We start from the raw sequence: 23495 nt of genomic DNA, 5'->3' as shown, positions 1-23495 counted from the left end.
AACTCTCATAGTGGCCCCAGTAAAAATATTGACCCCCACAGTGGCCCCAGCACTAACAGGGTACCCCATAGTGGCCCCAGTACTAACAGGGTACCCCACAGTGGCCCCACTAGGAACAGGGTACCCCATAGTGGCCCCAGTACTAACAGGGTACCCCACAGTGGCCCCATTAGGAACAGGGTACCCCATAGTGGCCCCAATAGGAACAGGCTACCCCACAGTGGCCCAAGTAGTAACAGGGTACCCCACAGTAGCCCCAGTACTAACAGGGTACCCCATAGGGGCCCCAGTACTAACAGGGTACCCCACAGTGGCCCCAGTAGTAACAGGGTACCCCACAGTAGCCCCAGTAGTAGTAGCGACCCCCACAGTAATATTAACCCCCACCAGCAATAGTAACCCCTCCCCCTTGCACCAATATTAACCCCCTCCCAGCAACAGTATTAACCCCCACCCACCCAGCAGCAATATTAACCCCTACCACCACCAGCAATATTACCACCCCACCCCCACAGCAATATTAACCCCTACCCCCACCAGCAATATTACCACCCCCACCCCCACCCCCCAGCAATATTAACCCTCTCCCAGCAGCAATATTAACCCCCTGCCAGCAACAATATTAACCCCCTCCCAGCAGCAATATTAATCCCCCCCAACCAGCAACAATATTAACCCCCTCCAGCAATATTAACCCCTCCCCCCGCAGCAATAATAACCCCCACCCACCAGCAATATTAACCCCCAACCTCACAAGCAATATTGCCACCCCACCCGACCCCCGCAACAATATTAACCCCCACCCCCCACCCAGCAGCAATATTAACCCCCTGCCAGCAACAATATTAACCAGCAGCAATATTAACCCACTCCCTGCAACAGTATTAACCCCCACCCACCCAGCAGCAATATTAAACCCCACCCCCACCAGTAATATTACCATCCCACCCCCACAGCAATATTAAAGGGGTTGTCCCGCGAAACAAAGTTGGGGTATACACTTCTGTATGGCCATATTAATGCACTTTGTAATGTACATTGTGCATTAATTATGAGCCATACAGAAGTTATTCACTTACCTGTTCCGCTGCTGGCGTCCCCGTCTCCATGGTGCCGTCTAATCTTCAGCGTCTAATCGCCTGATTAGACGCGCTTGCGCAGTCCGGTCTTCTCCCTTCTGAATGGGGCCGCTCGTGCTGGAGAGCGGCTCCTCATAGCTCCGCCCCGTCACGTGTGCCGATTCCAGCCAATCAGGAGGCTGGAATCGGCAATGGACCGCACAGAAGACCTGCGGTCCACCGAGGGTGAAGATCCCGGCGGCCATCTTCACAAGGTAAGTAAGCAGTCACCGGAGCGTGGGGATTCGGGTAAGTACTATCCGTTTCTTTTTTTAAACGTCTGCATCGGGTTTGTCTCGCGCCGAACGGGGGGGCTATTGAAAAAAAAAAAAAACCCGTTTCGGCGCGGAACAACCCCTTTAACCCCCTCCCAGCAGCAATATTAACCCTCCCCAACCCGGCAGCAATATTAACCCCATGCCAGCAACAATATTAACCCCTCCCAGCAGCAATATTAACCTCCTAACCCCCCCCCCCCCCCAAACACACCAGCAATATTAACCCCCTCACCCCCGGCAGCAATCAGCAATATTAACCTCCTCCCAGCAACAACAATATTAACCCCCCAGCAGCATTATTAACTTCCCCCTTCCATATGCTTACCTCCTCCTTGCTGTCAGCGCCGCTCCTCCTTGGATCGTGCTGAGCCCGGGTGGCATATTAACTTTTTCCACAAGACTTCTGCACTATTGACCAATTCCAACAATCTGATTGGTTGTTTGGTGAATCAGCGAATCAAAACAACCAATCACTGTGAATCAGCCAACCCAGACAACCAATCACGTTGCTGGAATTGCTGAATAGTGCAGAAGTCTTTTGGAAAAAGTTCATATGCGCCCGGGTGCACGGCACGCTTCCTCCCTGAGTCCTCTCCTGCGGAACTGAATATCTAAATATACCTAAATATTGCATACACAGACCGGCCTAGTTTCCAATATTTAGCGTAATCCTAAATGTAATTTTACGTTTTGAATAAAAAAAACAACAAGTGCTTCACAGTTCAGAGGTAAAGGCTCACATTAATGTGGTCGGTGCCTGAAAACTGCGCTAATCCAGAGAACTGGGCACCGTTAGGTCAGCAAGCGGATGTGGACCCGCTTTGCCACAAACTGATTTGGCTTTGGGCTAAATCTGGAGGCAGCACTTAGGATACCCCGGTTTTCACCGCTTGCACCTCAAAATGGCAATTGGTCTTCGCTGCGGGGACCCCAAGCCGTTACTCGCAAAAGTAGTCTCAGTTGTGTGGCAGCTGACACTAACATAAGACCGAGGTGCAAGACCTATTAACGCTATACTCACCTTAGCCTGTTGCAAGAAAAGGATTAGATTGTGAGCCAGTACCATGCTGCGTAGCAGCAAAGTGCATTACAATTATGTAAACTTGTAACTTTTATCTACTGGCCAACTATACAAAGTTTCTGACTGGGCCTTCAATTATAATTCTCTATCTATACTGCCGATCTGTTTATAGGTCTCCTCACTATCCCACAACCCCAAACGACTTTTCAATACATTCCACTCCCGCAGCCCCAAAGAACAGGCCCCGTGACGTATCTCAGGGCTGGAGAGCTAGTCGCCAATTTCAAAGAAAAAGTCAAAAACATCCAACAAAAATCTCAAAAATCTGCACAGGGAGCCCTGATCCTGGTCTCTCTGGCAATGAATCCATAACTCACTTACTATATATACTTGAACCAACCACAGAGAAGGAAATCTCCAGACTGCTCTTCGCTACTCACCCACCATCTGCGCTAACAAAGCTCTTCTTTCATACCTCCCCTTCAGGGAGGCATACCAAATCTCCTAATCCAATCCCCCAGCCCACACACCCCTAAAACATGTCCCCTGCACCTCCCTATGGCTCCCCACACCTTCTACTTTGGCTACCATCTACATCTTCTGTCCTGTACCTCCTTATCACCCCCAACCCCGTTCTGTTTCCTTATAATTAAATATCATATGTAATTTTTCCACTGTTTTGTGCTCCTCCATGCCTCGTCTCCTGCCCCTGTACCTCCTGAATCAACCCCACCCCGTCTCTCCCCAAATAATTGTATACCACATGTAATTGTCATCTGGTTTTGTGTTCCCCCGTGCTTTGAAAGCGCTGCGGAATAAGTTGGCGCTACACAAATAAAGATTATTATTGTTTTATTATTATTATCAAGGGATCCCTAACGTCTAAAGGCCCAAGTAAGATCCCATACTCTCCCCCCACTACAGTTACACCTTTGGCCCTGCACTTTGTAGCTATTTTTCCTAGATTGCCAGCAAACAGATGAAAGCACACCTAGCAAGAAAATAGAATTAAAATGCATAGGACTCCTCCATAACCCCTCTAGCCCACCTTTCCATCACCAAACATGGTGTGCTTTCTACCATTAAAGGTAGGTAGAAAAAATGTTCACTCAATTTGCTGACTATCTAGGAGAAACAGAAGGAAGGACCATCTGGAATAGCTCCTTAATATTGCATACACAGACCGGCCTAGATTCCAATATTTAGCGTAATCCTAAATGTAATTTTACGTTTTGAATAAAAAAAACAACAAGTGCTTCACAGTTCAGATGTAAAGGCTCACATTAATGTGGTCGGTGCCTGAAAATTGCGCTAATCCAGAGAACTGGGCACCGTTAGGTCAGCAAGCGGATGTGGACCCGCTTTGCCACAAACTGATTTGGCTTTGGGCTAAATCTGGAGGCAGCACTTAGGATACCCCGGTTTTCACCGCTTGCACCTCAAAATGGCAATTGGTCTTCGCTGCGGGGACCCCAAGCCGTTACTCGCAAAAGTAGTCTCAGTTGTGTGGCAGCCGACACTAACATAAGACCGAGGTGCAAGACCTATTAACGCTATACTCACCTTAGCCTGTTGCAAGAAAAGGATTAGATTGTGAGCCAGTACCATGCTGCGTAGCAGCAACGTGCATTAAAATTATGTAAAGTTGTAACTTTTATCTACTGGCCAACTATACAAAGTTTCTGACTGGGCCTTCAATTATAATTCTCTATCTATACTGCCGATCTGTTTATAGGTCTCCTCACTATCCCACAACCCCAAACGACTTTTCAATACATTCCACTCCCGCAGCCCCAAAGAACAGGCCCCGTGACGTATCTCAGGGCTGGAGAGCTAGTCGCCAATTCAAAAAAAAAAAGTCAAAAACATCCAACAAAAATCTCGGAAATCTGCACAGGGAGCCCTGATCCTGGTCTCTCTGGCAATGAATCCATAACTCACTCACTATCTATACTAGAACCAACCACAGAGAAGGAAGTCTCCTGACTGCTTTTCGCTACTCACCCACCATCTGCGCTAACAACGCTCTTCTTTCATACCTCCTCTTCAGGGAGGCATAACAAATCTCCTAATCCAATCCCCCAGCCCACACACCCCTAGAACATGTCCCCTGCTCCTTCCTTTGGCTCCCCACACCTTCTACTTTGCCTATCGTCTACATCTTCTGTCCTGTACCTCCTTATCACCCCCAACCCCGTTCTGTTTCCTTATAATTAAATATCATGTCATTTTCGCAATGTTTTGTGCTCCTCCGTGCCTCGTCTCCTGCCCCTATACCTCCTGAATCAACCCCACCCCGTCTCTCCCCAAATAATTGTATACCACATGTAATTGTCATCTGGTTTTGTGTTCCCCCGTGCTTTGAAAGCGCTGCGGAATAAGTTGGCGCTACACAAATAAAGATTATTATTGTTTTATTATTATTATCAAGGGATCCCTAATGTCTAAAGGCCCAAGTAAGATCCCATACTCTCCCCCCACTACAGTTACACCTTTGGCCCTGCACTTTGTAGCTATTTTTCCTAGATTGCCAGCAAACAGATGAAAGCACACCTAGCAAGAAAATAGAATTAAAATGCATAGGACTCCTCCATAACCCCTCTAGCCCACCTTTCCATCACCAAACATGGTGTGCTTTCTACCATTAAAGGTAGGTAGAAAAAATGTTCACTCAATTTGCTGACTATCTAGGAGAAACAGAAGGAAGGACCATCTGGAATAGCTCCTTAATATTGCATACACAGACCGGCCTAGATTCCAATATTTAGCGTAATCCTAAATGTAATTTTACGTTTTGAATAAAAAAAACAACAAGTGCTTCACAGTTCAGATGTAAAGGCTCACATTAATGTGGTCGGTGCCTGAAAATTGCGCTAATCCAGAGAACTGGGCACCGTTAGGTCAGCAAGCGGATGTGGACCCGCTTTGCCACAAACTGATTTGGCTTTGGGCTAAATCTGGAGGCAGCACTTAGGATACCCCGGTTTTCACCGCTTGCACCTCAAAATGGCAATTGGTCTTCGCTGCGGGGACCCCAAGCCGTTACTCGCAAAAGTAGTCTCAGTTGTGTGGCAGCCGACACTAACATAAGACCGAGGTGCAAGACCTATTAACGCTATACTCACCTTAGCCTGTTGCAAGAAAAGGATTAGATTGTGAGCCAGTACCATGCTGCGTAGCAGCAACGTGCATTAAAATTATGTAAAGTTGTAACTTTTATCTACTGGCCAACTATACAAAGTTTCTGACTGGGCCTTCAATTATAATTCTCTATCTATACTGCCGATCTGTTTATAGGTCTCCTCACTATCCCACAACCCCAAACGACTTTTCAATACATTCCACTCCCGCAGCCCCAAAGAACAGGCCCCGTGACGTATCTCAGGGCTGGAGAGCTAGTCGCCAATTCCAAAAAAAAAAGTCAAAAACATCCAACAAAAATCTCGGAAATCTGCACAGGGAGCCCTGATCCTGGTCTCTCTGGCAATGAATCCATAACTCACTCACTATCTATACTAGAACCAACCACAGAGAAGGAAGTCTCCTGACTGCTTTTCGCTACTCACCCACCATCTGCGCTAACAACGCTCTTCTTTCATACCTCCTCTTCAGGGAGGCATAACAAATCTCCTAATCCAATCCCCCAGCCCACACACCCCTAGAACATGTCCCCTGCTCCTTCCTTTGGCTCCCCACACCTTCTACTTTGCCTATCGTCTACATCTTCTGTCCTGTACCTCCTTATCACCCCCAACCCCGTTCTGTTTCCTTATAATTAAATATCATGTCATTTTCGCAATGTTTTGTGCTCCTCCGTGCCTCGTCTCCTGCCCCTATACCTCCTGAATCAACCCCACCCCGTCTCTCCCCAAATAATTGTATACCACATGTAATTGTCATCTGGTTTTGTGTTCCCCCGTGCTTTGAAAGCGCTGCGGAATAAGTTGGCGCTACACAAATAAAGATTATTATTGTTTTATTATTATTATCAAGGGATCCCTAATGTCTAAAGGCCCAAGTAAGATCCCATACTCTCCCCCCACTACAGTTACACCTTTGGCCCTGCACTTTGTAGCTATTTTTCCTAGATTGCCAGCAAACAGATGAAAGCACACCTAGCAAAAAAATCGAATTAAAACGCATAGGCCTCCTCCATAACCCCTCTAGCCCACCTTTCCATCACCAAACATGGTGTGCTTTCTACCATTAAAGGTAGGTAGAAAAAATGTTCACTCAATTTGCTGACTGTCTAGGAGAAACAGAAAGAAGGACAATCTAGAATAGCTCCTTAATATTGCATACACAGACCGGCCTAGATTCCAATATTTAGCGTAATCCTAAATGTAATTTTACGTTTTGAATAAAAAAAACAACAAGTGCTTCACAGTTCAGAGGTAAAGGCTCACATTAATGTGGTCGGTGCCTGAAAACTGCGCTAATCCAGAGAACTGGGCACCGTTAGGTCAGCAAGCGGATGTGGACCCGCTTTGCCACAAACTGATTTGGCTTTGGGCTAAATCTGGAGGCAGCACTTAGGATACCCCGGTTTTCACCGCTTGCACCTCAAAATGGCAATTGGTCTTCGCTGTGGGGTCCCCAAGCCATTACTCGCAAAAGTAGTCTCAGTTGTGTGGCAGCTGACACTAACATAAGACCGAGGTGCAAGACCTATTAACGCTATACTCACCTTAGCCTGTTGCAAGAAAAGGATTAGATTGTGAGCCAGTACCATGCTGCGTAGCAGCAACGTGCATTACAATTATGTAAAGTTGTAACTTTTATCTACTGGCCAACTATACAAAGTTTCTGACTGGGCCTTCAATTATAATTCTCTATCTATACTGCCGATCTGTTTATAGGTCTCCTCACTATCCCACAACCCCAAACGACTTTTCAATACATTCCACTCCCGCAGGCCCAAAGAACAGGCCCCGTGACGTATCTCAGGGCTGGAGAGCTAGCCGCCCATTTCAAAGAAAAAATCAAAAACATCCAAAAAAATCTCGGAAATCTGCACAGGGAGCCCTGATCCTGGTCTCTCTGGCAATGAATCCATAACTCACTCACTATCTATACTAGAACCAACCACAGAGAAGGAAGTCTCCAGACTGCTTTTCGCTACTCACCCACCATCTGCGCTAACAACGCTCTTCTTTCATACCTCCTCTTCAGGGAGGCATACCAAATCTCCTAATCCAATCCCCCAGCCCACACACCCCTAGAACATGTCCCCTGCCCCTCCCTATGGCTCCCCACACCTTCTACTTTGCCTATCGTCTACATCTTCTGTCCTGTACCTCCTTATCACCCCCAACCCCGTTCTGTTTCCTTATAATTAAATATCATATGTAATTTTTGCACTGTTTTGTGCTCCACCGTGCCTCGGCTCCTGCCCCTGTACCTCCGGAATCAACCCCACCCCGTCTCTCCCCAAATAATTGTATACCACATGTAATTGTCATCTGGTTTTGTGTTCCCCCGTGCTTTGAAAGCGCTGCGGAATAAGTTGGCGCTACACAAAGAAAGATTATTATTGTTTTATTATTATTATCAAGGGATCCCTAACGTCTAAAGGCCCAAGTAAGATCCCATACTCTCCCCCCACTACAGTTACACCTTTGGCCCTGCACTTTGTAGCTATTTTTCCTAGATTGCCAGCAAACAGTTGAAAGCACACCTAGCAAAAAAATCGAATTAAAATGCATAGGCCTCCTCCATAACCCCTCTAGCCCACCTTTCCATCACCAAACATGGTGTGCTTTCTACTATTAAAGGTAGGTAGAAAAAATGTTCACTCAATTTGCTGACTATCTAGGAGAAACAGAAAGAAGGACCATCTAGAATAGCTCCTAAATATTGCATACACAGACCGGCCTAGATTCCAATATTTAGCGTAATCCTAAATGTAATTTTACGTTTTGAATAAAAAAAACAACAAGTGCTTCACAGTTCAGATGTATTGGCTCCATTAATGTGGTCGGTGCCTGAAATCTGCACTAATCCAGAGAACTGGGCACCGTTAGGTCAGCTAGCGGATGTGGACCCGCTTTGCCACAAACTGATTTGGCTTTGGGCTAAATCTGGAGGCAGCACTTAGGATACCCCGGTTTTCACCGCTTGCACCTCAAAATGGCAATTGGTCTTCGCTGCGGGGTCCCCAAGCCGTTACTCGCAAAAGTAGTCTCAGTTGTGTGGCAGCTGACACTAACATAAGACCGAGGTGCAAGACCTATTAACGCTATACTCACCTTAGCCTGTTGCAAGAAAAGGATTAGATTGTGAGCCAGTACCATGCTGCGTAGCAGCAACGTGCATTAAAATTATGTAAACTTGTAACTTTTATCTACTGGCCAACTATACAAAGTTTCTGACTGGGCCTTGAATTATAATTCTCTATCTATACCGCCGATCTGTTTATAGGTCTCCTCACTATCCCACAACCCCAAACGACTTTTCGATACATTCCACTCCCGCAGCCCCAAAGAACAGGCCCCGTGACGTATCTCAGGGCTGGAGAGCTAGAAAAAATCAAAAACCTTCCAAAAAAAAATCTCCAAAATCTGCATGGGGAGCCCTGATCCTGCTCTCTCTGGCAATGAATCCATAACTCACTCACTCTCTATACTAGAACCAACCACAGGGAAGGAAGTCTCCAGACTGCTTTTCGCTACTTGCTCACCACCTGCGCTATCGACCCTCTTCTTTCATCCTTCCTTTTTGGGGAGGCACACCAAATCTCCTATTCCAATCCCCCAGCCCACACACCCCCATAACATGCCCCCTGGGCCTTCCCTATGGCTCCCCACACCTTCTACTTTGCCTATTGTCTACATCTTCTGCCCCTGTACCTCTTTATCACCCCCACCCTGTTCTGTTTCCTTATAATTAAATACCATATGTAATTTTCGCACAGTTTTTGTACTCCCCCATGCCTCATCTCCCGCCCTTGTGCCTCCTGAATCAGCCCCTGATTCTTCAACAGTATCACCTAAAAATATGACATGCTACAATTTCTCTTTCACATCGCACTGGATTTTTTCCAGTGTGATTTCTGTGCATCTCTCCGTGTAGATGCACCCTAATGATGATGTATTGCAGTATATTGTACATGAGATCCAATAATCACTAGTTAAAGTCCCATACGGGGACTAAAAGAATTAAAAATAAGATGAATAACATTTTTCTAATTATGTGCACATTAAAATCTATTGACAGTTTAAAAAAAAAAAATAGCATTATTTATTCAGCAGAATGAACGCCGTCATTAAAAAAAAAACACAATGCTAGAATTGCGCTTTTTTTTCACCAATTAAAAATTGAATAAAAGTAGATAAAAGAGATTAAGCAAGAAAAACAATGTAGTAGATGTGCAATTTTTTATGAGTGCGTCTTTGAAAGTATAGTTCTCAAATTTTCCAGACCCCTATACAATAAGAACTACAAGAGGGTCGCCAGTAGCTGAACCACGTGCTATGTAGCTATTGGCTGAAGGTGCGGGACCAGTATCATTACACCTTATATGGGGTAGTGCGTTTATATATAACATAAGCCAAATATACAGTACAGCCCCCAAATAGCACCCAACAGAACCCATTGACTATAATGGGGGCCATGCAGCTCTTGGTATTTCCCAGTGTAGCTTTAATATTTCATCTGGAATTTTCCGCTGGATCTGTGCCGGAGATTCCTAACAAAGCGTCCAACGCAGATGTGAATGGGGCCGTACAGAGGAGCATACAACACTGAAATGATCCTTACGTGCCACGCAGGGGGCGCTTTTCCTGCAGAGCCATCCGGGATCACTGCTTGAAGCTCTTCCATGGCGTATAGTGAGAAGATGCTGGTCTTGTGGGCTGAGAGTTATCTGATGGAATGAAGAGCACTGTCACAAATGATTCACCTGTGATGTCATTAAACAGAACCCTATGATGTCAGTGACTGAAGGGAGACATACTTCACTGTACACCAGATATCACTAGTAGGGCCCGCTATATATAAATTATCTATTTCTCTAATTACCAAAGGTTTAAAACATAACTTCATTAATTGCATCAAAATAATTGTCATACCAAGTGTCATTCTTGTAACATGTTAGTCAGTGATTCATCCGCCAACTGAAGGGAGAAGCCTGAGAGTGATAGAGCTGAGCAGGAACAGTTCATCACTTAGAGCGCTCTCAGAGCAGGCCATTATGTTTCCTAAATGTGAAGAAATGTACATTTTGGGGCAGTTCAATTGATCAAAACAGTCTTGTCCATAGCCACCAATCAGAATTCAGCTTCTGCTGCTCTACTCAGTGCCTCACACAGTAATAGTGCCCACCACAAAACTAATAGTGCCTTCCTCTGTGCCTTAATCATCCCTCTTTTCCCCCTAAAAGGTAATGAAAGTCCCATAATAAACCTGAAAATAATAGACCTCCTATGTCCACTAAAGTAAGTGCCCAGTGTGCGCCTCCACAAAGTAATAGTGCCCCCTGTGCTCCCACAAAGTCACTGTACTCTTCTGTGCTCCCACAAAGTTATAGTGTCCCAGTGTGCCCTGCGTCCTCACAAAGTAATAGTGCCCGCTGTGTATGCTTCCATAGGTAATACCCCCTATGGCGCCACAAGATAATAGTGCCATTTGTCTGTATATGTACAAAGTAAAGGCTGTTCATACCAGCGTTAGCACCCATTAGCGATTTTCTCTGTTTTTGGAACAGAGAAATTGAATTAAAATGGAATTAAACATTTCATTCTTTCTCTGGGTTTTCAATTAACGGAAATGTTTCTTTTGTTTACGTTCAATTTTCGTTTTTTAAACAGAACAAACAGTGCGGTCTGCGGCGCTCTTTGTACTGTTTAGGAAATGGAAACTAAACGGAAGCAAAAGGGAAACATTATTAATAAAACCCATTGAAATGAATGGGGCAAAAAATGTCAACATTTAATTCCTTTTTTCTGCTCCAAAAACGCTATAGAGGAACAGAAATCTCTATCGCCGAGCGACTGTCCCAGCGGACAATGTGCTTCCCCATACCCAACTCCGCTTTCTGCTCTGAAGCAACGGACGGAGAGCAGGAGGAGGAGCTGGCATGTGAATAAAAACTGCCGTGTGGTGACAGCGGCTCAGCGGGAAGTCATTAAATACATGACCGCCATCACTGCTGTTCGGTTGGCCCTCTGCTCGTTTTCACAGATGGGCTGTCGAACAGCAATGCTACAGTGGGGTCATCTTGGGGTGGGGGCCCTGAGCAACTGCCCAGTTTGCCTCCCCACTCCCTAAATACTAGGGTTGTAGTTTAGAAAAAACAACACAAACATTAACATCTTTTATCTTAAAAGAAAACCATATATAAACCAGGCTGGTCACCGCTATCTCTGTCCAGCAGCCATCTTGTCCAATCTGACTTTAACTGCCAAATTGGCCATTATAACACAAATCCCCGCTATAACGCTCACCTTCTGGGAACTACATACATTCTGTCGCCTGGATAGGAATATACTGCCACCCTCATGCGGCTAATACAAAGCCCATCTAATCATGTTGTCGTTGCCAGGTGACATATTTACACAGCAGGCCCTGTCACCCATAGCAACCAATCACAGAGCAGCTTGCATTTCTCCACAGCAGCTTCAGAAATGTAAGCTGAGCTCTGATTGGTTGCCATGGGTGACCAGGCTTGCTTTTTTTTGTTCTGATAACTGAGGTATCTTAAATATTCACCATATTTTTGTTGATTATCAATAATTTCTCAGGAATTACAGTCCCTGGAAAAGGAAGCTCAGTGCAGCAGGTAGCCACAAGCATGGCTGCCATGTTATGTAATGCTTGTATATACTATGTATTCTCAGGCGCGTCGCCCAGCCTGCCGCCATACAGTAACCTGCAATAACTCACAAACCCAAATATTTCTCATATAGATGTATTCATTATAAGGTAACATTAACCGCTGCTCAGCCAAATCCCACTGTAGTGCACTACATAGACAGATAAAGCAGAGCCCAATGTGTTATTTAAAGGGATATTCCCAGAATATCATATTTTATTAGTCCATCTGTATAGTACTATGTAGCTATTGCCTGAAGGTGCGGGACCAGTATTGTTACACCCCATATGGGGCAGTGCGTTTTTATATAACATAAGCCAAATATACAGTACAGCACCCAAATAGCACCGAACAGAACTATAATGGGGTCCATCCTGCCTCTGGTATTCTAATCAGCACTTATCCAATGTAGCTTCAATATTTCATCACGGATTTTCCGCTGGATCTGCGCCGGAGATTCCTAACGAAGCCTCCAACGCAGATGTGAATGGGGCCGTACAGAGGAGCATACAACACTGAAATGATCCTTACGTGCCAAGCAGGGGGCGCTTTTCCTGCAGAGCCATCCGGGATCACTGCTTGAAGCTCTTCTATGGCATATAGTGAGAAGATGCTGGTCATACTTTTACTTAAATTCATCCCGCGCTCGCCGGCAGCCCATTGCTTTCAATGGAGCTGTCTGTATTGCCGGCTCCCTTGAATTCAATGCGAGAACATACTGTAGTTCTTCTCTGTCACAGCTGTGACAGCTGTGGCAGAGGAGAAGGATCTTTAGTATATGTTCTCAATGGGGTCAGCGCTGCTGCCGCCGGCCCCATTGAGCGTATATACAAGAACAACGATTTGCGCAGAACGCAGTTACATGTGTTCTGCAAATCTTTGTGTCATATAATTTTCGGCACATCCGCATAAAAAACGGACATGTGACCGATCCCATTGCAAAGCATTGGGTATATATAGATGCAGATCGCAAGCGCATCTGCAAATCGGTCAAAAAACGCCCATGTGACTGAGCCCTAAATGTGAGGAAATGTACATTTTGGGGCAGTTCAATTGACCAACAGTCTAAAACCAAAACTGACCTTGTCCATAGCCACCAATCAGAACTTAGCTTTCATCTTGTAACCTTATCGCCATCCATATGGTGCTGGAAACTAGTAATTAGCACCTTGCAAAAACACATTTCTGGCACTAAAATTGCAGGGCACAAGGTTTATATAGTAATGCAGCATTGTCCTTAGGCAAGTCTCACACAGGCATTTCACAGCGTTTTAGAGCGGCGCTGGTAAACGCGGTTGACCACATTTTTAACGCACCCCATCATTGGGCGATGTGGTGCATTAAAAAGCGCTGCAACGCACTGAAATAGAACATACTGCTAAGAAGCCCCATTGATATCAATGGAGACTCAGAACTGCTAAAACGCTGTAACAAGCGCCTGTGTGGGAGTGGCCTTATAGCATCCATAGATAGCTATCATGATAATGTATATAAACTGAGAAAGTACCTACCTATACCATAAACAGCAGCCATCTATATTGTCTCCTACTCCTCTTTTTATAACATATAGTCTTGACTTGTACAGTATCCTAACACTAACTGGTTACAGATGTACAGCACCTACCTATATGATATACAGCACTTCCTAATATAGTCTACAGCAGGGGTGTCAAACTCATTTTCACTGAGGGCCACATCAGGCTTATGGTGACTTTCAAAGGGCCGATTGTAAGACAGTATAGTGATGGTTCGTTCACACAAGTGTATTTGCGTACATAATATGCAGTGAATAGAAGCCATTGATTTCACTGAGTTCCTTCACATGATGTATATTTTCACACAGCATGACCTACTTTGTTGCGTACTGCGCACCCCGATAGGCCATTGAAGTGAATGGGCCGTGCAAATACGTGGTGAATGTGCAGGAAACCGATATATTCACTGCATATTTGCACACCATCTCAGTGGGCCCATCTGCGTTCTTTTTTGCGTGCCCAAATATGCAGGCATAAGCGAATTTCGATTGCGCAAATACGCAGCGTATTTGTGCTACCGTAGTGCAATTACGTCCGTGTGAACGAGCAACAATAGTGACCCCTACAGTGGCCCCAGTAAAAATAGTGACCCCTATAGTGGTCACAGTAATAATAGTAACTCTCATAGTGGCCCCAGTAAAAATATTGACCCCCACAGTGGCCCCAGCACTAACAGGGTACCCCATAGTGGCCCCAGTACTAACAGGGTACCCCACAGTGGCCCTACTAGGAACAGGGTACCCCATAGTGGCCCCAGTACTAACAGGGTTCCCCACAGTGGCCCCATTAGGAACAGGGTACCCCATAGTGGCCCAAGTAGTAACAGGGTACCCCACAGTAGCCCCAGTACTAACAGGGTACCCCATAGTGGCCCCAGTACTAACAGGGTACCCCACAGTGGCCCCAGTAGTAACAGGGTACCCCACAGTAGCCCCAGTAGTAACAGGGTACCCCACAGTAGCCCCAGTAGTAATAGCGACCCCCACAGTAATATTAACCCCCACCAGCAATAGTAACCCCTCCCCCTTGCACCAATATTAACCCCCTCCCAGCAGAGTATTAACCCCCACCCACCCAGCAGCAATATTAACCCCACCCCCACAGCAATATTAACCCCTACCACCACCAGCAATATTACCACCCCCACCCCCACCCCCCAGCAATATTAACCCTCTCCCAGCAGCAATATTAACCCCCCCCCCTCCCCTTCCCAACCCGGTAGCAATATTAACCCCCTGCCAGCAACAATATTAACCCCCTCCCAGCAGCAATATTAACCCCCCTCCAGCAATATTAACCCCTCCCCCCGCAGCAATATTAACCCCCACCCACCAGCAATATTAACCCCCAACCTCACAAGCAATATTACCACCCCACCCGACCCCCAGGAGCGGCCCCATTCAACAGAACAGAAGAGCAGACTGCGCAAGCGCGTCTAATCGAGGGAGAAGGCGGCTTCCGTCGGCGCCATGGAGACGGGGACGCCAACACCAGAGGGGGTAAGTGTATAACTTCTGTATGGCCAATATTTAATGCACGATGTATATTACAAAGTGCATTAATATGGCCATACAGAAGTGCTTAACCCCACTTGCTTTCGTGGGACAACCCCTTTAATATTACTGCTGCTGGGGGGGGGGGTTAATATGACTGCTGGGGATGATGTTGCTGAGGGGTTATTACTAGTGAGGGGGTATATATTACTGTGGGGGTTACTATTACTACTGGAGCCACTGTGGGGTACCCTGTTACTACTGGGGCCACTGTGGGGCTCGCTATTACTACTGGGGCCACTGTGGGGCTCACTATTACTAATGGGGCCACTGTGGGGGTCAATATTGTTACTGGGGCCAGTATGAGATTCACTATGACTACTGCGACCACTATAGGGGTCACTATTAGGGCTCGTTCATACGGGTGTAATCGTATTTCGTTTACACAAATACGCTGCGTATTTGTGAAATCGAAAATCGCTTATGCCTGCATATTTGGGCACAGAAAAAAGAACGCAGATGGGCCCACCGAGATGGTGCGCAAATATGCAGTGAATACATCGGTTTCCTGCACATTCACCACGTATTTGTGCGGCCCATTCACTTCAATGGCCTATCGGGGTGCGCAGTACGCAACAAAATAGGTCATGCTGTGTGAAAATATACATCATGTGAATGAACTCATTGGAATCAATGGCTTCTATTCACTGCATATTATGTACGCAAATACACTTGTGTGAACGAGCCCTTACTATACTGTCTTATAATCGGCCCTTTGAAGGTCACCATAAGCCCGAAGTGGCCCTCGGTAAAAATGAGTTTGACACCTCTGCCTTATACTTACCTGCTCCCTGCAGTCAGCGCCGCTCTCCTTCTGCTCGTGCTGATCCCGGCTACACTCTGACAACAGTGTGTGCGCTTGGCATGCTTCCTCCCCGAGTCCTCTCCTGCGGAACTGAAGAGCAGGGGACTCGGGGAGGAGGATCCTGGCTGCACACTGACGTCGGTGTGAGTCGGGAACAGCGGTAATAGCGCGAGTACCAGCAGGGAGCTGCGGCACCCCAGCTGGTAATCGCTTCAGTGGTGAGCGGCGTTGGCACGCCGCGGGCCACAAAACACGAGGCAGCGGGCCGGGTTCGGCCCGCGGGCCTTGTGTTTGACACATGGGATGTACCCAAAAATGGCACTGATAAAAACTACAGTTCGCCACGCAAAAAACTTATATGGCCATGTTGATGGAAAAATAAAAAAGTAATAGCTTTTGAAAAATGGAGATTAAAATCTGCCAAAAACTGTTGCATCCTAAAGCCCAAAATAGGCCATATCCCTAAGGGGTTAAAGAGCCACGCCAGTGATTTTTGTTTTCCATTTATTGTGTAACTCCCCCCCCCCCAGTTCATATAAGTGGGCTAGTGTTACCTTGGTGTTAGTTATTCCTTTCTAACTGGCTTCTTTCTGCTCAGATGGTCATGTGATCTCATTTTTGACCTGCTCAGATCTACTTGGATTTATGCTGTCAGATACTACCCAGTTTCACAGTCTGAGTGACACTATTGCAAGACTCCTACCCCATAAACTGTCTAGATGGGGATACAGGCACTCCTATCATAGCTACTAATGATGATCACACAGCTTCTGTTCACAGTTGTAATAGAGGAGATCACAGCTCATCCTTCTGACTGTATACTTATGGGCTGTAGCTTATTTAGGTGGCTATAGAAGGTAATGATAATTAAGGTCCTCCCAGCAGGCAGAATGGTACAGCCAGTGTTTTCCAAACTTCAGTTCACTTGGCCCCCACAGGTTTTAGGATACTTTATAGTAAGAATACTTGTGGCAATGTCTGAGGCACTGACAGTAATTACATCACCTGTGAAATACTGAGGAAATTCAGAAAACATAACCTGTGGGGGTCCATGAGGACTCGGGTTGGGAAACGCTGCCGACATGCTGTGCTGATGCTTCATAGGATATGTTTATAAGTAAAAGTCTTCACTCTTAAGATTGTTTCGGATAAGTATTAGACAGGAGGCTGCAATTTATGGAAGTGGCTGCAGTACACAGAGGACACCTCCAGAGTGTGATGGGCAATCAGGTGGTGGGAACAGGGATAGAAAAATGAGTTTTTACCAGAGTGGTCCTTAAGAATTAATAGTTGAAGATAAAGAGCAGTGCTGCATAGTAGTAGAAATAAATACTAGCATGCCAACAAACAAAACTCTCAGGTCCAAGTAAATAATCCAAAGAATCCACAGCACCCCCAAGGTATTAAAGGAATTATAGTGTATTCATCACTGTTTGCATAGCTCCCATCGACTTCTGTGAAATTTCCATAAACAGCTTAGCAAAGAACACTTGGGCTGTTTCTGTAATCCGCACCACCTCAACCACCTCATAAGGCTAGGCCAGGAGTGATGTGGGTCAAGAATATAGATAGGTGCAGTACCTAGTTGTGGGTCCTGCATGAATCTGACTTTTAGAGCATACCCCATGCATATACCATAAAAGTATGAGATGGAAATACCCCTTTAAAAAAACTATACTGACACGGGGCCTATGGATACACCAAAGATGTCCTATAAACTTGATGTCAACTGAGCCTTAGTCTCAAAGTGGTATGCCCATTAGGCTAGAGCTAAACAGTGAACACAACCTAATGTAAGTGAAGGTGGTAATGATGCAATTCACAAATTGCAGAGACCATGAACCAAAAATTACAAAGACTCCACGCTGTCCGTGTATTGTCTGTGTATTTCGCGGGCAGCACACGGACCTATTTTACTCTATGCAGCTATACTCAATGCAAGTTATCACATGGGAAACAATAATTGCTGTATGTCCTAGGACGGATTCAGACAAACGTATTTGCAAAGAGACATCAGCTTGTAAATCTCTCGCCCGCAGAACGTGACAAAGCGATGCCTTCGATTCCAATAGATTCATTGAGAAGAGCATGTTTTTTCCTTGCAAAATCTTCATCTGCAAAAAGATGAGGTCCGGCTCTCTCTGTGCTTCTAATGCAGAAATCTGCCATAGACTTAAATGGCAGCTCGAAATGAGGAAGGGGGTGGGTGGGGGAGATACCAAGCAAACAACGCAGGAAAAAGAAGATAGCTCGCTCTAATTAGGCATTTAATTGCCATTTTATTCCATGGGAATGATGTAAAACATAAGCGTGTGAACAGGCATTTCAATAACACAAAAAAATGATCGATCTGCAAGCACTGATGCATCAGTTCGCTTCTTGTCATCTCCTAACTTTGATACAAAAATATGTTCCGTAACAGCGAACTTATTTACCCATATGCTCATCTAAATGAGCCCATACTTTCAAACATATTCATGAATGACAATAGGGCATGCGCTGTGTACCTCACATACTGCTGGTCTGTTACTAAGTGGATGGGAGAGGTGAAGGGATCCCTAAAGTCTAAAGGCCCAAGTAAGATCCCATACTCTCCACCCACTACAGTTACACCTTTGGCCCTACCCTTTGTAACTATTTTTCCTAGATTACCAGAAAAACGGATGAAAGCACACCTAGCAAAAAAATCGAATTAAAACACATAGGCCTACCAGATTTAAAGCCCATAAGCTTATACAGGTTGTTTGTATGGTCTCATGTAAGCAAAATTCGCTGCATGCTGCCCGCGAGAGCATGTATGCTATGTCATTGTGAACTTGTTGCGTGCCGTCATTTGCTGTGCACTATATTGGCATGTATTCGCATTTTCTTGCATGAGCATTTTGCGCAATATGTGTGAGCAACTTTGGAGCCCATGGCAGATTGGTACAGCATATTGCACATGCAAAACCCATTTATGTAATATGCTCTCATCACAAACAAGGAGCCCTAAGACATTTCAATGTCAGATCAAATTTATATGAGTTAAGGCCATGTAGCTTTAATTGAAGAGATGAGATCTCTACTGCCATATGCTGGGAGAAGTAAAGTTTATTTGGACTGTGTAGCAAGGTTTGGAATAGTTGGTTTGTAGATAGAGATAAGCGAGCGTATTTGTTCGAGCTTGATACTCGTTCGAGTATTAGGGTACTCGAGATGCTCGTTACTCGAGGCGAGCACCACGCGATGTTCGAGTCAATTCCATTTCCTTCCCTGAAAGTTTTGCGCCATTTTCTGGACAATAGAAATGCAGGGAAGGCATTACAACTTCCTCCTGTGATGTTCCAGCCCTATCCCACCTCCCTGCAGTGAGTGGCTGGCGAGATCAAGTGACCCCCGAGTATTTAACCCCTTAGTGACGAAGCCTGTTTGCACCTTAGTGACGGAGCCAAATTTTGGAAATCTGACATGCGTCGTTCAACGTAGCATAACTCCGTAAAGGCTTTACATATCCAAGTGATTCTGACATTGTTTTCACCACATGTTGTACTTCATTTTGGTTGTAAAAAGAGACCGATATAATTTGTGTATATTTATTAAAAGTACCAATATTGGAAAAATTTTGAAAAAATTGTCATTTGTTCACATTTTCAACTGTAATATCTCAAATATGTCCAAAAACACTGTACAAATTTTTGATAAGATATATATTTCCATCTGTTTACTTTATTTTGAATGCACACCTGAAAAACGTTTGTGTTTTTTTTTAACCATTTATAGGACATACAAATTTAACATAACTTTTCAGCATTTTGAGGAACACTTTGTTTTCCTGCACCAAGCCAAGTTTGCAAAGGCTCATGAGTGTCAGAATAATAGATACCCCCCCAAATGACCCCATTTTAAAACTACACCCCTTAATGTATTCACTGAGCGGTGTCATGAGTATTTTGACCCCACCAATTTTTTTCAGGAATTAATTCAATTTAGAGGAGAAAAAATAAAATTTCATATTTTTGCAAATATGTCATTTTAAAGACATATTTTTTTCCTATAGTGCAAATGAGGAAAATGAGGATTTACACCCCAAAATGGATACCCCCGTTTCTCCCGTGTTCAGAAATATACCCATTGTGGCCCTAATCTTATGTCTGGATGCACAACGGGACCCAAAATGAAAGGAGTAGTCGGTGTCTTTCAGAACATAAATTTTGCTTGAAGGCTTTTTAGGCCCCATAGCACTTTTGTAGAGCTCTTGAGTGGCAAAAACCAAAGAGAACCCCCACAAGTGACCCCATTTTGAAAACTAGACCCCTTAACAAATTTATCTAGGGGTGTACTGCCCATTTTGACCCCGCAGTTTTTGAATGAACTCAAGCAAAACAAAAGGAAAAAAATGTGATTTTAGTTTTTTTGGCAATTCTGTTGTTTAAAAACTGCTTTTTTTGTACAGCACACACATGAATGAAGACTTGCACCCCAAAATGGATACCCCTATTTGTCCCGTGTGCAGAGACATACCCATTGTGGCCCTCGTCTTATGTGTGGATGCACAACGGGGCCCAAAATGAAAGGAGTAGTCGGTGGCTTTCAGAACAGAAATTTAGCATGAAGGTGATCTAGGCCCCATTGCCCACTTGTAGAGCCCTTGAGCGGCCAAAACGACAGAGAACCCCCCACAAATGACCCCATTTTAAAAACTAGATCCCTTAACGAATTCATCTAGGGGTGTACTGTGTATTTTTACCCTACAATTTTTGAATAAATCTAAGCAAAGCAGTAGGAAAAAAAATTACAATTTTAATTTTTTTGACAGTTGTATCAATTTAAAAACTGTTTTTTTTTTGTACAGCACACATAGGAATGAAGACTTTCACCCCAAAATGGATACTCCTGTTTGTTCCGTGTTCAGAACCATACCTCTTGTGGCCCTAATCTACTTAAAGGACACATGGCTAGGCCTATAATGGAAGGAGCACCCGTTGGATTTCAGGGTGCAACGGAATAAATTCCAGGCCCCATTGCCCACTTGTAGAGCCATTGAGCGTCCAAAACGATAAAGAACCCCCACAAATGACCCCATTTTAAAAACTAGTCCCCTTAATGAATTAATCTAGGGGTTTATTGCGTATTTTGACCCCACAGTATTTGAATAAATCTAAGCAAAGCAGAAGGAAAAAATTGCGATTTTCATTTTTTTGGCTATTTTGTCAATTTAAAAACTGTTTTTTTTTGTACAGTGTACATAGGAATGAAGACCTTCACCCCAAAATGGATACCACCGTTTGTCCTGTGTTCAAAAACATACCCCTTGTGGCCCTAATCTACTTAAAGGACACATGGCAAGGCCTGTAATGCAGAGAACACCCGTTGGATTGCAGGGCACACCTGAATAAATCCCAGGCCCCATTGTTCATTTGTACGGAATAAAAATTGACTCCCTAAAAATATGCCCCCCCCCCCCTCCGCGCCCTTTTCGGCGTTCCCCAAATCTTAGATAAAAGTAATAATGTCAACTGTGTGGTATTTCCGAAGACAGGGATGGGTACATGGGGCAATAAAACCGTGTATCCCCACTCCTCTCATGCTTTTTGGGGGTATTTCGTGACCTCAGTAGCGGGTATGGGGGGTAAAAAGTGGCACACTGTGAGTCTCCGTAAGCTTGATGAGGTGCGGCGGTCTCGCACAGAAGACGCTCAAAAAGGTGCCCCTGGAACTGCAGAAAGGCGAACGTTCCCGGGGCTTCTTGTAAATTGCGTATTACAGGTAGCGGTCTGAATAACGCCAGGCTCACGCAGCCGTAGGTGAAATCCGCTTGCGGAGGCCCGCAGCAGATTCCAGCTGTGAGCCTGGCTGTGACCCTGCGTACGGCCGCGTAATGTATTGCGCATAACGGCCTACTCACACAGGCGGTCATGCGCAGTACTTTTTTTTTGTTTGCATGTCCCACTCCGTTGCTTAGCGATGACACAGGTACCCACAGCCCGTATACAAGGTAGTTGCGTATGGGCAGCGGGTATACCATTATCAGGGTAATTCTAAGTACAGCACCAATCAGGCCCACCCCACTTGCCCCGTTGCCGGCGGTAAGAAGAGACACCACACAGGGATCTGGTATCATTCCTCACACGGGACATGCCTGCCCTGTGCCAACGTGCTTTATTACAGATTACATGAGATCTTATACCCTTTGTCCCCTCCCCAACAAGGGGTGATGGGCTCATAATCACATATGGGAAGTCCGGATTTCCGCCTTAGACAGTGAGGCGCCTCTGGCTTGTACAGAAAATCACATATTTAATTAACTCCAATGCAAAGAATCACCCACTCAATTCTAAGAAGTCCGGATTTCCGGCCTGGGACAGTGAAAATTATGTACATGGTTGAACATCTTGATACGGCACTTCTGGGAAAACGGCCAAGTACATGCGGCCTTCATGTCTGGTTCGGTATCATCTCTGAATTTCTAGAACATCTCTCTCAGCCTTCTAAAGCCTTGGAATATCTGATGTAAGGCGACATATAAGTTTTTTTCATTTGGAATTGAATAAAACTTGCATATAGGTATAAAAGTATAAAGAACATATGGCAATATATATATATACCCTCACAAACCTCCCTAAAAAACTTAATATGGAGATCAAGCATCAGACTTTGCACTCTTCCTCGGTCGTCTCTCCCTTGCGTCAGGGTTTCTCCACTGCCCGTAAGTCCCTACTCCTAAAGGGGAGGGATCCCTACCTCACCTCAGAAGGAGGCCATGGATTCCCTGGGCTTATTTCCGGGCATCCATACCCTCTATCTGTACGAGTTAACACCCCACAGGGTGTGCCCTCGCCGGAACCTAAGGTCTTCTGCACTTTCCCTAGGCAAATGGGAAGTCCACTGACAGTCCATCTTATGAGACCGGGGCAGGCGCAGTACTAGTACATTTCTCCATTCTTCTGGTAACGTACGTGGTTGGCATTATCGGAACTGGCTCTTCATCTTTTTCAAACAAGGGAAATTTTGGTCACATTAAAGGGATAATACACAAACAGGAAATTACATACTTTACCTCTTTCTGCTAAAATCATATCCAGGGCCACTCTATTTTAGAACGCCATGGATGCAGTGGGCCCTAACTGGTCAGCTAACCCTTGTAAAGCATCTCTGGTGTAGCTTACAAACCTCTGCTGATTGTAATAGATATAATTCATCCAATCTACATTATTATTATTAACAGTGACAATAGCAAATAAGGACTCAAAACCTGCTTTAACCTGATCTCTAGAATTAAATTCATCTCGCACCCCCCTATTGCACATTTGATTATATTAATTTGTTCTGATCCCTGAAACAGGGGGCTAGTGTACAGTAGTCAAAGGTGTGTGTTAGAGGAATTGTACCACATTA

The sequence above is a fragment of the Eleutherodactylus coqui genome, chromosome 2 (genome assembly GCF_035609145.1).
Source record: "Eleutherodactylus coqui strain aEleCoq1 chromosome 2, aEleCoq1.hap1, whole genome shotgun sequence".
Lineage (NCBI taxonomy): Eukaryota > Metazoa > Chordata > Amphibia > Anura > Eleutherodactylidae > Eleutherodactylus > Eleutherodactylus coqui.
The sequence above is the reverse complement of the archived record's forward strand: the minus strand, read 5'-3'. Positions refer to the sequence as shown.